The 17471-nt window shown below is 42.7% G+C and overlaps 1 long non-coding RNA gene across 4 annotated transcripts in view; it reads left to right on the top strand.

Annotated features, from left to right (window-relative positions):
- Positions 1–17471, top strand: part of LOC132535719 (uncharacterized) — a 193712-nt gene that overhangs the window by 57832 nt on the left and 118409 nt on the right. For all 4 annotated transcript variants that reach the window (XR_009547432.1, XR_009547431.1, XR_009547433.1 and 1 more), the window contains one exon: positions 4302–4411. This is a non-coding gene — a long non-coding RNA (uncharacterized LOC132535719). The remainder of the gene's footprint in view (positions 1–4301; positions 4412–17471) is intronic.

The raw sequence follows: 17471 nt of genomic DNA, 5'->3' as shown, positions 1-17471 counted from the left end.
CAGCATTGTTCCTCTTTTTAAAATGGCACTGCTTCTATCTTTTCTTTTTAAAATTTATTTATTATTGGATAGTCATAGTCATTTTAAGTTGGATTCTCATGGCTGCAGTTTTAGTTTTATCAAAACACATTTTCTCTTTAGTATGTCTTTTTGAATATTTTGAATATTTATTTATACCCTTTTGTTGTCCTTATTATTTTATTGTTATAGTCATTGTTGGATAGGACAGAGAGAAATGGAGAGAGGAGGGGAAGACAGAGAGGGGAAGAGAAAGATAGACACCTGCAGACCTGCTTCACCGCTTATGAAGCGACTCCCCTGCAGGTGGGGGTCTGGGGGCTCGAACCGGGATCCTTACGGGGTCCTTACGCTTCGCGCCACGTGCACTTAACCCGCTGTGCTACCACCGCCCGACTTCCTCTTTAATATGTTTAAAAAAAATTCTTTTCATTTTTATCTTTTGGATGGAAAGAGACATTTAGAGAGAAGGGAGATGGAGAGAGAGAGAGAGACCTGCAGCACTGCTTCACCACTTGTGAAGCTTTCCTCAGAGATGGGGGCCAGGATATGAACCCAGGCCGTTGTGTATTGTAATGTGTGCTGTACTGGGTGAGCCCCCACTCAATCTCTGTATAATTCATAGATCATTTAAAAAGATTTTATTTATTTATTTTGGATAGAGACAAAGAAATTGAGAGGGAAGGGGGCGATGGAGAGGGAGAGACACCTGCAGCACAGCCTGACTAACTGTAAAACTTCCACATTTGCACATGGGGGCCAGGAGCTTGAACTGAGGTCCCTGATACTGTCACATGTGTGCTCTACTGGGTATACCACCTGTCAGCCCTCCTAGTTCATTTTTATTTATCATCATCATTATTTAAACTTCATTATTATTATTTTTTTCCTCTAGGATTATTGCTGGGGCTTGGGCCTGCACTATGAATCTACTGCTCCTGGAGGCTATTTTTTCCCTTTTGTTGCCCTTGTTGTTCTATTGTTGTGGTTATTATTATTGTTGTTATTGCTGTCATTATTGGATAGGATAGACAGAAATTGAGAGAGGAGGGAAAGACATAAAGGGAGTAGAGAAAGATACCTGCAGACCTGTTTTGTCGTTTGTGAAGTGACCCCCCCCCCCCCGCTGCAGGTGGGGAGCCAGGGGTTCTAACTGGGATCCTTACCTGGTCCTTGCGCTTTGCTCCATATGCATTTAACCCACTGTGCTACCATCCAATCCCCAAACTTTATTATTTTTTAAATGATAATTTTAATCTTTCTTTATTGGATAGAGGCAGCTAGAAATTGAGAGGGAAGGGGGTGGTTGAAGGGAGAGAGACAGAGAGACACCTGCAACACTGCTTCACTACTCGAAAAGCTTTCCCCTGCAAAGGACGGGAGACTTGAACCTTTGTAACATGTGCGGTCAACCAGGTGCACCACCACCTGTTAATTATTTTTTATAATTTTTTCATTTTTCATTTCTTTCTTTTTTTATTATCTTTATTTATCGGATAGAGACGGCCAGAAATCAAGAGGGAGGGGCTGATAGAGAAGAAGAGAGACAGAGAGACACCCGCAGCCCTGCTTCAGCACTCAGAAAGCTTTCCCCCTGCAGGTGGGGAGCGGGGGGCTTGAACCCGGGTCCTTGTGCATTGTAATACATGCGCTCAACCAGGTGTGCCACCACCTGGCCCCAATTTTTTCATTTTTAAATATTTTATTTATTTATGAGAAAGATAGGAGAGAGAGAAAGATCCAGACATCACTCTGGTACATGTGCAGCTGGAGATTGAACTCAGGACTGCATGCTTGAGAGTCCAATGCCTTATCCACTGCGCTACCTCCCAGACCACCCTAGTTCATTTTTTTAAGTTTTTTTTTTTTTTTTTGCCTCCAAGGTTATTTATCACTTGGGCTCAGTGCCTGCACTACAAATCCACTGCTCCTAGAGGTCAATTTTGTTGCCCTTGTTGTTGTTCTATAGGTCAGAGAAAAATCTAGAGAGGAGGGTAAGACAGATAGGGAGAGAGAAAGATAGACACCTGCAGATCTACTTCACTGCTTGTGAAGCGACGCCCTGCAGGTGGGGAGCCGGAGGCTCGAACCAGGATCCTTGAGCCAGTCCTTGAGCTTTGTGCCATGTACTCTCAATCCACAGTGCAACTGCCCGGCCCCCATCTTAGTTCGTTTTTTAAAGAACTAGTATGTCTCAGTACAGGATAAAATTTCTATATCATAATTTCTAGGGAAAGTTGAAACTTCTTTGCAATTTCCCTATTCCTTTGCAGTCTGAATGCCTCAAAATAACACTTTCTACCTCTTTGACTATACTGATACCACAATTTCTTTCTTTCTTTCTCCCTACCTTTCTTCATTTCCCCCTCCCTCATTCCTCCCTCATTCTCTCTCTCTCTCTCTCTTGTTTCTAGGGTTATCGCTGGGGCTCAGTGCCTGCACTGCGAATCCACTGCTCCTGTAGGCCATTTTCCCCCTCCACCCCCCCCCCCATTGTTGCTGTTGTTAGATAGGACAGAGAGAAATTGAGAGAGGAAGGGAAGACAGAGAGGGGAGAGAAAGATAGACACCTGCTTTGACGCTTGTGATGTGACCCCCCCCCCATGCAAGCGGGGAGCTGGACGCTTGAACCAGGATCCTTGCGCAGGTCCTAGTGCTTTGCACTATGTGCGCTAACTCCTGACCCTCCCCCTTTTTTTATTTTTACACCAGAGCACTGTTCAGCTTTAGCTTATGGTGGTGTTAAGGCTTGAACCCAGAACCTGGAACCTCAGTCATGAGAATCTGTTTAGATAACTATTATGCTATCTCTCCACCTGAAATTTCACCACTTGGCATCTAGCACTATTTTGCTCCCTAGTTAGGAAGTGCTAAGAACTCGATTGAATGAGAAACTGCACAGCTGACCTTCAGTGGTTTTTTTTTTTCTCCTCCCAGAGCACTTTGGGACTTCAGGAGCCTCAGGCCTGAGAATCTCTTTGCATAACCATTATACTAGCTACCCCTGCCATGACCTTCAATATTCTGACCCTAAAATGCTTTGAAATTGTGCAGTAAGAGTGTTATTCCTTTTTAATACTCAATTAAGATGGGTAGGAGGTGGGGTAGTTTGCATAATGATTATGCAAAAAAACCTTTCATTCCTGAGGCTCCAAAGTCTCAGGTTCAATCTCCAGCACCACCATAAGCCAGAGCTGAGCAGTGCTCTGGCTGCTCAGTCTCTCTCTCATTAAGGTAAAATAAAATAAAATAAAATAAAATAAAATAAAATAAAATAAAATCTAAACTAAAAAAAAGATGGGTAAGAGGGAATATGTCACACAGTATATGGAATCATGATCCATTTTGTTCATAACACTACAGAGTAGCATTATATATTCATAAAATATTAAAAATAAAATAATATCCTCTTTGAAACACTAAAGGTTAGTAGATTCCATCTTTAGCGTCTCATTCCTAAACATGGTGGTTGCACACAGTAGGCCTTCACATCTGGGTGTGTGTAAATATGATTCCTGCTTCATCTATTTTTTAATATGCAGTTATTGCTATAAGGTATACAGTATGTGTGTATTTAATCTTGAAGAGGGATGAGATAGAAAATGAAACATTAAACCAATGCTAATAGAAGATTTGTAAAACCAACCCATGGGCAAATGGAAGATTCTTACTAGTTTTGTAAAATTTAAAGAATATATATATATATATATATATATTTATTTATTTATTTATTTTGGGTAGAGACAGATAAATTGAGAGGGAAGGGGTGCTACGGAGAGAAACAGCGAGACATCTGCAGCCCTGCTTTACCTCTTGTGAAGCTTCACTCTACAGGTAAGGGGAGCTTCATCTCGGGTCCTGGGGCACTGTAATGTATGCACTCAATCAGGTGTGCCCCTGCCTGGTCCCCAGAAGATTAAGTATTGTGTTTTGGGTGGTAGACTGAGCTTCATTTCAGTGTCAAGGACATTTAGAAACAATATCATTTTAAATTGTAAAAGAGTTTTAAATGTAGAAATTTAATGCCGGGGTGGGGGTAGGTAGCATAATGGTTATGCAAAGACACTGTCATGCCTGAGGCTCCAAAGTCCCTAGTTCAATTCTCGAACCACCACCATTAGCCAATTTCTCTCTGTCCTATCCAACAATGACGACATCAATAATAACTACAACAATAAAACAACAAGGGCAACAAAAGGGAATAAATAAATAAATATTAAAAAATAAGAAAAAGATATTTACAATATCAGTTTGGTATAAAATTCTCCCCCCTTTTTTATTAGGCTATAAACATTCAGATGGAAGCCATCTAGCTTGTACTAGACTTGCTGTGCCTATTCCTGCAAAGGATACAGAAAAACTCAATGTAACTGACTCACACTCTGGAATTTGAGTAAGTATTCCTTTCTGTCTTCATCTTACTTTTTCTCCAAATAACATATATAAATATAAAATGCGTCATTAATGCTAGAATGTTAATTCTCATCCATTTCAAGTTGTACAATTGAGCTAAGATCCCAAGACAGTAGGTGAGTTTTTTTTTTTAAAGATTTTATTTATTTATGAGAAAGATAGGAGGAGAGAGAAAGAAGCAGACATCACTCTGGTACATGTGCTGCCGGGATTCAAACTCGGGACCTCATGCTTGAGAGTCCAAAGCTTTATCATTGTGCCACCTCCTGGACCACGGTGAGTTCTTTATGTTAGAACTAGTCAGAGGATAATTATAAACCCTGGTGACAATTAAAAAATGGGAATAGGGTGAAATGGGAAAAAGAGAGAGACCTGCAGCACTCTTTCATCACTCATGAAGCTTTCTCTCCACGTTAAGACCCCCCGGGGGTTTGAATCCAGGTCCTTGCACATTGTTAACATGTGTACTCTGCCAGGTGGGCTACCACCAACTGGCCCTCTTATTGTGGTTTTAATTTGCATTTCCCTACTAGTGATATCCTCCTCACATTCTTTTCCAGAGAGTTCTTTGGCCTGAGAACCTGCTGCTTTGTCACATCCTCAGCAACACTAGGCTTTTGTCAATCTTTAAAAATATATTTTATTCGGCATAAGGATCCCAGTTTGAGCCCCCGGCTCCCCACCTGCAGGGGATTCGCTTCACAGGCAGTGAAGCAGGTCTGCAGGTGTCTCTCTTTCTCTCCCCCTCTCTGTCTTCCCCTCCTCTCTCCATTTCTCTCTGTCCTATCCAACAATGACGACATCAATAACAAAAACAATAAAAAATAAGAGCAAAAAAAAAGGGTAAATAAATAAATATAAACAATATATATATTTATTATTTTATATTTTTAAAATTTATTTATTGGATAGAGACAGCCAGAAATTGAGAGGAGGGGAGATAGAGAGAGAGAGAGAGACAGAGAGACACCTGCAGCCCTGCTTCACCACTCGCAAAGCTTTCCCCCTGCAGGTGGGGACTGGGGGCTTGAACCCGGGTCTTTGTGCACTGTAATATATGCGCTCAATCAGGTGCGCCATCACCCAGCCCCGCTTTATTTATTATTTATTGGATAGAGACAGAGAGATACCGGGAGAGGGAGATAGAGAGGAAGACAGAGAGAGAAAGAGAGAAGGAGTGAGAAAGATACCCGCAGCACTGCTTTACCCCTTACAAAGCTTTCCCCCTCGGGTGGGGGCCGGGGCCTAGAACCCATGTCTTTGAGCATTGTGTGTTCAACTGGGTGTATCACCACCCAGCCCTGCTTTTGTCAGTGTTTTAACATCTTCTCCACAGGGTGGCAACGTAGTTCACTCAGAGACTGTACCTCTTCTGTCATGTGTTTGACTTAGGTTCGAGAGCTTGGTCCCCACATCTGTGGAGGAAGCTTCAGTGCTTCTCCCGTTCTTTCTCTGTGTCTGTCGCCTTTGATCTGAAAAAGTCTGCCAAGTGGTGGAGGATTGGTGACAACAAAAAGTCTCCAGATTTTGAATTCTATGATTCCACCAGAGGAAGAGAAGAGTCATACTGAGCAAACTTCTTTTAGTCTTTTATTTTTTTAATGATTTTAAAATATTTATTCATTTTCCCTTTTGTTGCCCTTGTTGTTTTTTTCTTGTTGTTGTTATTGATGTCGTCATTGTTGGATAGGATAGAGAGAAATGGAGGGAGGAGGGGAAGATAGAGAGGGGGAGAGAAAGATAGACACCTGCAGACCTGCTTCACCGCCTTTGAAGCCACTCCCCTGCAGGTGGGGAGCCGGGGGCTTCTAACCGGGAACCGGGAACCTTAAGCCAGTCCTTGCGCTTTGTGCCACGTGTGCTTAACCCGCTGTGCTACCACCCGGCTCCCTTAGTTTTTTTTAAATTAAAATATTTATTTATTTATTTTGGATAGAGACAAAGAGAAGTTGAAAGGGAAGGGGTAGATAGAGAGAGAGAAAGAGAGAGAGAGACACATCTGCAGCCTTGTTTCACTGTTCATGTAGGGACCAGGGGCTTGAACCTGGTCAAATTTGCAAATTGTAACCTGTGCAGGCAACCAGGTGCACCACTGCCTGGCCTTCCTGCTGAGCAGACTTCACAAGTGGTGAAATAGGACTGTCTTTCTCCCTCTATCTCCTCCTACCCTCTGGATTTTTGGCTGTCTCTAACCAATAAACAAAGATAATTAAAAAAAATTAAACAAAAAGGTATGTGGGAAAACAAATAGAATAGATTAGGTAAGCATTTTCTGGGTGAGCATAGGACACTAGAGCAAAGGAATGTGAAGGACTGAACGTTGAGTTTCTTTTTTAAGATTTTATTTATTTGTTAATGAGAAAGATAGGAGGAAAAAAAGAACCAGGCATCACTTTGGTACATGTGCTGCTGGGGTCTAACTTGGGACGTCATGCTTGAGAGTCCAGTGCCTTAACCTTTGTGGCATCTCCTGGACCATGATTTTCTTTTTAATTAATATTAATGTTAACATTTTATTTTAAGCAGAGAGATACAGAGAGAGATCAGAGCACTGCTCAGCTCTGGCTTGTGGTGGTGCTGGGATTGAACCTGCGATCTCAGAACCTCAGGTGTGAAAGGCTTTTGCAGAACCATTATACCGTCTCCCCAGCCCAAAAGTTGATTTTCTTTCTTCCTTCCTTCCTTCCTTCCTTCTTTCCTTTTTAAAATTTCTTTAAAAACAGAAGCCAGACCATCCATCCACCTTCTGCACCCCATAATGACCCTGGGTCCATACTCCCAGAGGGTTAAAAAATAGGGAAGCTATCAAGGGAGAGGATGGGATATGGAGTTCTGGTGGTGGGAATTGTGTGGAGTTGTTCCCCTCTTATCCTATGGTTTTGTCAGTGTTTCCTTTTTATTTTATTTATTTATTTATTTTCCATTTTGTTGTTTGCCTTTGTTGTTTTCATTGTTGTTGTAGTTATTGTTGTTGTTGTTGATGTCATCATTGTTGGATAGGACAGAGAGAAATGGAGAGAGGAGGGGAAGACAGAGGGGGAGAGAAAGAGAGACACCTGCAGACTTGCTTCACCGCCTGTGAAGTGACTCCCCTGCAGGTGGGGAGCTGGGGCTCGAACCAGGATCCCTACGCCGGTCCTTGTGTTTTGTGTCATTGTTTCCTTTTTATTAATAAAAATTAAAAAAAATTTTTTTACTGGGAGTCGGGCGGTGGCGCAGTGGGTTAAGCGCACGTGGCGCGAAGCTCAAGGACCAGCGGAAGGATCCCGGTTCGAGCCCCCGGCTCCCCACCTGCAGGGGAGTCGCTTCACAGGTGGTGAAGCAGGTCTGCAGGTGTCTGTCTTTCTGTCCCGTCTCTGTCTTCCCCTCCTCTCTCCATTTCTCTCTGTCCTATCCAACAACAATAATAACTACAACAATTAAACAACAAGAGAAACAAAAGGAAATAAATAAATATTTTTTAAAAAAGAAATATTGTAAAAAAATTTTTTTACTATATTTATTGAATAGAGACAGTCAGAAATCAAGAGGGAAGGGGGTGATAGAGGGAGAGAGACAGAGAGACACCTGCAACACTGCTTTACCACCTGCAAAGCTTTCCCCTTGCAGGTGGGGACCAGGGGCTCAAACCCAGGTCCTTGCACAACCTGGTGCTCAACCAGGTGCGTCACCACCACCCTTTAAAAAAAAAAACAGAGCACTTCTCAGATCTGGTTTATGGTGGTACTGGGGCTTCAATTTGGGACTTTGGAGCCTCAGGCAGGAGAGTCTCTTTGTATAATCATTATAGTATCTATTCCTGTCCTTTAAAATTTCTTATTAGGGATTTGATACTGCCTTACAAAATTATAAGATAACAGGGGCAGAATTCCACACCTTCCCTACTACCAGCATTCTGTGTCCCCATTCTCTCCACTGGAAACTGCAGTAGTTCTCCTAAGGTGTCAGATGTGGGTTGACTTATTTTTAGAACAATCTATATTTATATATATTCCCATTTTTTGATTTTCATGATCTTCTGCATGTTGCTGTCCATGGGCCAGCTGTTTATAATCATTAGTTAGGCTCTCTTGGCTGGGTGGAATGAGAAGTGCTTCACCAAAGATTAGTTTGGGGATTTTCCTTTTGAAATGATTTTATTTATTTATTTATTACCAGAGCAGTGTTAAGCTTTGGTTTGTGGTGGCATGGAGGATAGTGAACCTGGGACTTTTGGAGCCTTAGGTATGAGAGTCTCTTTGCATAATTATTATGCTATCTACCCCTGCCTGGTTTTCCTTTTTTTAAAAAAAATTATTTATTTATTTATTTATTTATTTATTATTTCCTCCAGGGTTATTGCTGGGCTCGTTGCCGCACCATGAATCCACCGCTCCTGGAGGCCATTTTTCCCCCTATTTTGTTGCCCTAGTTGTTGCAGCCTCGTTGCGGTTATTATTGCCATTGTTGACGTTGCTTTGTTGTTGGATAGGACAGAGAGAAATGGAGAGAGGAGGGGAAGACAGAGAGAGAGGGGAGAGAAAGATAGATAGACACCTGCAGACCTGTTTCACCGTCCGTGAAGCGACTCCCCTGCAGGTGGGGAGTCGGGGGCTCGAACCGGGATCCTTACGCCGGTCCCTGCGCTTTGCGCCACGTGCGCTTAACCCACTGCGCCACCACCCGACTCCCTTTTTTAAAAAATTTTAAGGCTATCAGGGGAGGGGGTGGGATGTGGAGATCGGGTGATGGGAATTGTGCGGAACTGTACCCCTCTTATTCTATGGTTTTGTTAATGTCTCCTTTCTTAAATAAAAAAATTATTTATTTATTCCCTTTTTGTTGCCCTTGTTGTTTTATTGTTGTAGTTATTATTATTGTCATCATTTTTGGATAGGACAGAGAGAAATGGAGAGAGGAGGGGAAGACAGAGAGGGAGAGAGAAAGACAGTCACCTGCAGACCTGCTTCACTGCTTGTGAAGGAACTTCCCTGCAGGTGGGGAGCTGGGGACTCGAACCAGGATCCTTATGCCGGTCCTTGTGCTTTGCACTGGTTTTCCTTTTTACAGGGAAGACCTTTCATGTTATTTTAAACAGATATCTTTATTTTTTTTTATTTGCCAGAGCACTGCTCAGCTGTGGTTTATAGTGGTTCTGAGGATTGAACCTGGGACCTAAGAACCTCAGGGTTAAAATTGTTTGCAGAACCATTATGCTGTCTCCCCAGCCCAATATCTCTGTTTAGATCTATGCAATTCCCTTTTAAAAAGATAGATAGATAGATAGGAGAGAGAGAGAGAGAGAGAGAGAGAGAGAGAGAGAAGGGGAGAGAAGGGGAGAGGGGAGAGAGGAGAGGGGAGGGGAGGAGAGGGGAGGAGAGGAGAGCCAGACTCTGCCACATTGAATGTTGGGGATTGGACACTTAGGACCTTATGCTTGAGGTTTAAGATTATAAACTGTGCCTTGACTGGCCTGCCTCTCTCTCTTTCTTAATTCATTTATTATTGAATAGAGACAGAGAGTTGACACAAAGAGGGAGAGAGAAATGGAGACACCTTCAGCCCTGCTTCACGGCTTATGAAACTCTCCCCCTGCTGGTGGGGATCGGGGGCTTGAACTTAGGTCCTTGAACACTGTAGTGTGTATGCTTAACCAGGTGTGCCACTGCCTTCCTCCGTTCTCTTTCTTTTTTATAAGTATTTATTGAGCATCTATTGATACTATATGCTAGGTACTGTTCCTTTAATTTTTTTTTAATGTGGTCTGGCAGGTGGCACAGTGGATAAAGTGTTGGACTTTGAAGCATGAGGTGCCGAGTTCAATCCCCAACAGCACATGTGCAAGAGTAATGTTTGGTTCTCTCTCTCCTCCTGTCCCTCTCATTAATAAATAAATAAAATATTAAAAACATGTTTTTTTATTCATTTTTATGAGGGAGAGAAATGAGAATACTGCTCAACTCTAGCATATATTAGTGCCTAGAACTGAACCTGGGACGTCTGGGATCTCAAACATGCAGATACTTTGCTCTAATAGGCTGGTCTATCCCCTCTTCCTGTGCTTCCCTTTCTAATAGTTTTTTAAAGACTTTCTGTCATGTTCTTTTCCTTCAGCTCTGATTTTACTTGATTATGTAAAAGGTTTCTTTCTTTTCTTTTTTTTTAAATGTTTTTTTAAAATTTATTTATTTTCCTTTTTATTGCCCTTTTTTTTTGATTGTTGTTGTAGTTATTGTTGTTATTGGTGTCGTCGTTAGATAGGAAATAGAGAAATGGAGAGAGGAGGGGAGACAGAGGGGGAGAGAAAGACACCTGCAGACCTGCTTCACCGCCTGTGAAGTGACTCCCCTGCAGGTGGGGAGCTGGGGGCTCGAACTGGGATCCTTATACTGGTCCTTGCACTTCGTGCCATGTGCGCTTAACCCACTGCACTGCCGCCAGACTTCCTTAAAATGTTTTTAAATGTTTGTTTGTTTGTTTATTTATTTATCTATTTGTTATTGTATAGAGACAGAGAGAAATTGAGAGGATAAGCTAGAGGGGAAAGAGACAGAGAGACACCTGCAGCCCTGCTTCGCCACTCGTGAAGCTTCTCCCTGCAGGTGGGGACCAGAGGCTTGAACCTGGATCCTTAAGCACTGTAATGTGCGCACTTAACCAAATGTGCCACCTCCTGGCCCCAAAGGTTTCTTTCTTTCTTTCTTTCTTTCTTTCTTTCTTTCTTTCTTTCTTTCTTTCTTTCTTTCTTTCTTTCTTTCCTTTTTCTTCCTTTTTTAAAAAAACCTAGAGACAGCCAGAAATTGAGAGGGAAGGGGGAGACAGAGAGAGAAAGAGAGATACCTGCAACACTGCTTCATCACTTGCACAGCTTTCCCCCTGCAGATGGGGACCGGAGACTCAAACCTGGGCCCTTGCGCATTGTAACATGAGTGCTCAACCAGGTGTGCTACCACCCAGCCCCTAAGATTTATTTCTTAAAGGTTTAGGTGGCCTTTCCTGAGACCAAACCCTAACCACCTTATTTGGGAGTAGGTCTCTCATTTCTTCAAACACTTATACACTGTGCTGGACTTGGTGACTTCTATAGAAGATTTGACAGTCATTATAGCATGATTCTTTCTTCTTAACCGCACTCTGAAAGCAGTTCCAGGTTGGAGTTACTTTGCTTTTGTCCTTATGTAACACCTACAGTGGTTATTTCCATTTTAGAAACGAGGATACTGAAGCCCAGAGAACTGAAGTCATTTTCTTAGGATCATAGCTAGCAGGATGTGGAAGCAATATTCACACAGATCTGTATGGCTCTGGAACTCATAGATTTTCTACTATCCCATTTGGCTTTTTTTTTTTTTTTTAATTAAAGGCCTATTTATTTTCTGCCTACAGAGGCACTGTAAAGAAAATGAGAAACACTGATGTTAGAAGCATGTGTGTACTTTCAATCACCCAGTCTGAGGTGTGTGTGTGTGTGTGTGTGTGTGTGTGTGTGTGTTCTTTGATCACCGACTTAGAGGTCACCATTACTTGATCTTACATCCTGCAGTTTACACTAAGTACAGTTGACGAAAACAGGTAATTTTCTAATTCAGTTGGTATAGACCATTCTTCTAATCTCTGGATAAAATTACCTAAGTGTAATGTGGGGAAAAGAATGAAACAGACCTTCAAGAAATTAAAATAATCTTTCCCTAATGATTGAGACTACTGCTTCAAGTCTGATTTATTATCCAAAGTTCCCTAATGATTGAGAATACTGCTTCAAGAGGCTGGATGGTGGTGCACCTCGTTGGGTGCACATGCTGCAATGTGCAAGGACCCAGGTTCAAACCTTCAGTCCCCACCTGCAGGAGGAGAGCTTCGCGAGTGGTGAAGCAGTGCTGCAGGTGTCTCTCTGTCTCTTTCCTTCTCCTTCTCTATGTCCCACTACCCTCTTTATTCCTGGCTATCTCTATCCAACAAAAATAATTTTAAAAAGCTAAAAAAATGTCTTTAATTAAAAAAGGAGGGGCCATGTGGTGGCACACCTGGTTAAGCGCACAGATTATAGTGCACAAGGACCCGGGTTTAAGCCCCTGATCCTCATCTGCAGGGGGAAAGCTTCACGAGTGATGAAGCAGGGCTGCAGGTGTCTCTCTGTCTCTCTCCCTCTATATCTCTCCCTCCCTTCTCAATTTCTCTCTGTCTCTATCCAGCAATAAATAAATAAATAAATAAAAATATAAAAAGAAGAATACTGTTTCAAGTCTAATCCTGAGGCTCCAGGGTCCCAGATTCAGTCCCTTGAACTAGGAAAATAAAATACTTTATATATATTTTTCATTTTTTAAAAATATTTATTCATTTCCCCTTTTTGTTGCCCTTTTTTTTTTTTTTTTTTGTTTTGTTAGTATTGTTGTCGTTGTTGCTGGATAGGACAGAGAGAAATGGAGAGAGGAGGGGAAGACAGAGAGGGGGAGAGAAAGACAGACACCTGCAGACCTGCTTCACCGCCTGTGAAGTGACTCCCCTGCAGGTGGGGAGCTGGGGGCTGGAACCGGGATCCTTCACTGGTCCTTGCGCTTTGCGCCAAGTGCGCTGCGCTACCGCCGAACTCCCAACACTATATTTTTAATCATTTTATGGGGGGGATTAATGCTTTACAGTACAATTGTTGATACATGGGTAAAATTTCTCATTTCCCCATGATCGGTGTCAACAAAACACTCTATCCACCAATATAGGTTCTGTTCCACCATCCTACACCAACACCCCACGACCCCTCAGCCCTCTCCCTGCCCTCTTTCCCCAGAGTCCTTTGCTCTGGTGCAATACATCACACCCAGCACTCCTCAGCTCTGGCCTACGGTGGTGGTGGTGGGAATTGAACAACCTGAGACTTTGGAGTCTCAGTCATGAGATTCTGTTTCCATAACCATTATTCTGTCTCCCCGCCCCAAAGTCCCAAGTTTTACTTTCTGTTTCCCCTTTTCTTTCTTTCTTTCTTTCTTTCTTTCTTTCTTTCTTTCTTTCTCTCTCTCTCTCTCTCTCTCTCTCTTTCTTTCTTTCTTTATTGGGGAATTAATGGTTTACATTCAACAGTAAATACAATAGTTTGTACATGCATAACATTCCCCAGTTTCCCATATAACAACCCCCACTAGGTCCTCTGTCATCCTTCATGGACCTGTATTCTCCCCACCCACCCACCCCAGAGTCTTTTACTTTGGTGCGATATGCCAATTCCAGTTCAGGTTCTACTTGTGTTTTCTTTTCTGATCTTGTTTTTCAACTTCTGCCTGAGAGTGAGATCATCCCATATTCATCCTTCTGTTTCTGACTTATTGCACTCAACATGATTTTTTCAAGGTCCATCCAAGATAGGCTGAAAACGGCAAAGTCACCATTTTTTACAGCTGAGTAGTATTCCATTGTGTATCTAGACCACAACTTGCTCAGCCACTCATCTGTTGTTGGACACCTGGGTTGCTTCCAGGTTTTGCCTATTACAAATTGTGCTGCCAAGAACATATGTGTACACAGATCTTTTTTGGATGGATGTGTTGGGTTCCTTAGGATATATCCCCAGGAGAGGAATTGCAGGGTCATAGGGTAGTTCTATTTCTAGCCTTCTGAGAGTTCTCCAGACTATTCTTCACAGAGGATGGACCAATTTACATTCCCACCAGCAGTGTAGGAGGGTTCCTTTGACCCCACACCCTCTCCAGCATTTGCTGCTGTTACCTTTTCTGGTGTATGACATTCTCACAGGAGTGAAGTGGTATCTCATTGCTGTCTTGATTTGCATTTCTCTGACAATCAGAGACTTGGAGCATTTTTTTCACGTGTTTCTCGGCCTTTTGGATCTCTTCTGTGTTGAATATTCTGTCCATGTCCTCCCCCCATTTTTGGATGGGGTTATTGGTTGTCTTGTTGTTGAGTTTGGCAAGCTCTTTATATATGTTGGTTATTAACCTCTTGTCAGATGTATGGCATGTAAAGATCTTCTCCCATTCTGTGAGGGGTCTCTTGGTTTGGGTCTTCCTTCCTTCCTTCCTTCCTTCCTTCCTTCCTTCCTTCCTTCCATCCTTCCTTCCTTCCTTCCTTCCTTCCTCTTTCTCTCTATCTCTCTTTCTCTCTGTCTCCCTCTCCTCCCTCTCCTCCCTCTCTGTGTCCCTCTCCCTTTCCCTCTCTCTCTCTCCCTTTCCTTCCCTTCCTTCATCTCCAGGGTTATCACTGGGGCTCAGTCCCTACACTACAAATCCACTGCTCCTGGAGGCCATTTTCCCCTTTAGTTGCCCTTATTGTTTATTGTTGTTATTGATGTCGTCGTTGTTAGACAGGACAGAGATAAATGGAGAGAGGAGGGGAAGACAGAGAGGAGAGAGAAAGATAGACACCTATGAACCTACTTCAAACTACTTAAACTGCCGGTGAAGTGACCCACCCCCAGGATCCTTATTCTGGTTTTTGCGCTTCACACTGTGTGCTTAACCCGCTGTGCTACCGCCCAACCCCCTCATTGTTCTTTTTTAAATTCTTTTTAAAAAAATTTTAAAGTATTTATTTATTTTCCCTTTTTGTTGCCCTTGTTGCTTTTCATTGTTGTTTTAGTTGTTGTCATTGTTGGATAGGACAGAGAGAAATGGAGAGAGGAGGGGAAGACAGAGGGGGGAGAGAAAGATAGACACCTGCAGATATGCTTCACCGCCTGTGAAGCGACTCCCCTGCAGGTGGCCGGGAATCTTAAGCCAGTCCTTGCGCTTTGGGCCACGTGCCTTAACCCGCTGCGCTACCGCCCGACGCCCTCATTCTTGTTTCTTTTTTTTTTTTTTCCTCCAGGTTTATTGCTGGGCTTGGTGCCTGCACCGTGAATCCACTGCTCCTGGAGGCCATTTCCCCCGCTTTTTGTTGCCCTAGTTGTTGCAGCCTCGTTGCGGTTATTATTGCCATTGTTGACGTTGCTTTGTTGTTGGATAGGACAGAGAGAAATGGAGAGAGGAGGGGAAGACAGAGAGAGGGGAGAGAAAGATAGACACCTGCAGACCTGCTTCACCGTCCGTGAAGCGACTCCCCTGCAGGTGGGGAGCCAGGGCTCATTCTTGTTTCTTAAGTTGTTCCCACAAGTGAGATCATTCCATATTCAGCCTTCTATTTCTGACTTATCTCGATTAACATGATTTCTTCAAGTTCTATCAAAGATGAGGTGAAGGAGACTTTATATTTTTATGGTTTATTGGCCAGCCATTAGTTTTTAAATGTAGGAATACCTATGTTTACAATAAAAGCTAAGGGAAATCACATATAAATTTCAGATTCATACCAGGAGCCTATGTGCTACGGCACTGATAAGCTGTCTACCTCCTAGGAGGCAGCTGTGGCTATTAAAAGAGCCAATAAGAACGCGTTTGGCAAAGGACAGCCCCTCAACATTAAGTTGGAGGACTCGAAGAGCAGGACCAACAGCTTGAAAGCTGTCAGGAGCTGCTTGTTGCTGGCTTTGAAAGTGACTGGGATCCATGTGGATTCAGTCGGCTAGGAAGGATCGTCAGTTTCCCCAGTGAATGGGTACTCACGAGATGCACCACGGGAAGGTCGATCCAATGCATCCCAAACGCTAGAAGAAGAATTAAAAGAGCCGAACTTGGGGGGCCAGGTGGTGGCGCACCTGGTTAAGTGTTCACAGTAAAGAGCCGCAGTGCAAGTTCAGATGCAAATGAGAGTCTAGAGAAATTGCTGGATTTAGGATTGGGTCTCAACACGTTGCTTCTTAATAGGTCTGAATTCTGGAAGTTATTCCAGAAGATGGAATTTTCCTTTTCTCGTTGAAAATTAGGGTGCTTAGAAGGACCATGTCTTCAAGGTGATCCAAGGCAAAGAACCAGACATATCTGAGTTTGAATCCTAACCCTGAGATTGACTAGCTGTATGAACTTGGGAGAACTGCCTTGAACCTTTATTCTCTCACCTGTAAAATGGGGATAAATTGTCACCTTCCTTGATTGCTGTTAGAGACCAGTGAATTAATTAATGTATGAGATGCCTAGCCCGTAGTAGACATGCAATGTTTGCTAGTCCTCTCAAACATAGGAGGACTTGATTTGTAGATGTCTTATGGAACAGTAGCTCATGCATATAGAGAGTAGATTTAGGGGCCAGGCGGTGGCACACCTGGTTTAGTGCACACACTATAGTGCTCAAGGACCCAGGTTCAAGCCCCTGGTCCCCACCTGAAGGGGGAAAGCTTCACGAGTGGTGAAGCAGGGCTGCAGGTATCTCTGTCTCTCTCTCCCTCTCTATCTCCCCCTCTCCCCTATCAATTTCTCTCTTTCTCTATCCAATAATAAATAAATTAAAGAAATAGAAAAGAGGAAGTGGGTTTACACAGTAACAATACACTAAATCACAATATTCATATTTTTTCCCAGAGGGAACTTGCTTTGTTTTACTTTACCAAAACTTTTTTTGTTAATTTATTTTTATTTATCTTTTTTGTTTTTATTTTTTATTTATTTTTTATTTTTTAAATTTATTTCTTTATTGGGGAATTAATGTTTTACATTCAACAGTAAATACAATAGTTTGTACATTTATTTATCTTTATTTATTGGATAGAGACAGCCAGAAATCAAGAAGGAAGGGGAAGATAGGGATGGAGAGAGACAGAGAGATACCTGCAACATTGCTTCACCATTTGCCAAGCTTTCCCCCTGCAGGTGGGGTTCCGGGGCATGAACCTGGGTCCTTGCATGTTAAAACATATGTGCTCAACCAGGTGCACCACCACCCGGCCCCCCAAAACTTTATTTTATTTTTTAAGATTTTAATTTATTTATTTATGAGAAACATAGGAGGAGAGAGAAAGAGCCAAACATCATTCTGGTACATGTTCTATCGGGGATTGAACTCAGGACCTCATGCTTAAGAGTCTGATGCTTTATCCCCTGCGCCACCTCCCGGACCACTTTTTAATTTTATTTTAATGAAAGAGAATAATACATAGAGATATACAGAGAGACATCAGAGCACTGCTCAGCTCTGGTTTATAGTGGTGCTGGGAATTGAACCTGGGACCTCAGAGCCTC

The sequence above is a fragment of the Erinaceus europaeus genome, chromosome X (genome assembly GCF_950295315.1).
Source record: "Erinaceus europaeus chromosome X, mEriEur2.1, whole genome shotgun sequence".
Taxonomy (NCBI): Eukaryota; Metazoa; Chordata; class Mammalia; order Eulipotyphla; family Erinaceidae; genus Erinaceus; species Erinaceus europaeus.
This window is presented reverse-complemented; position numbering and strand designations above follow the sequence as displayed.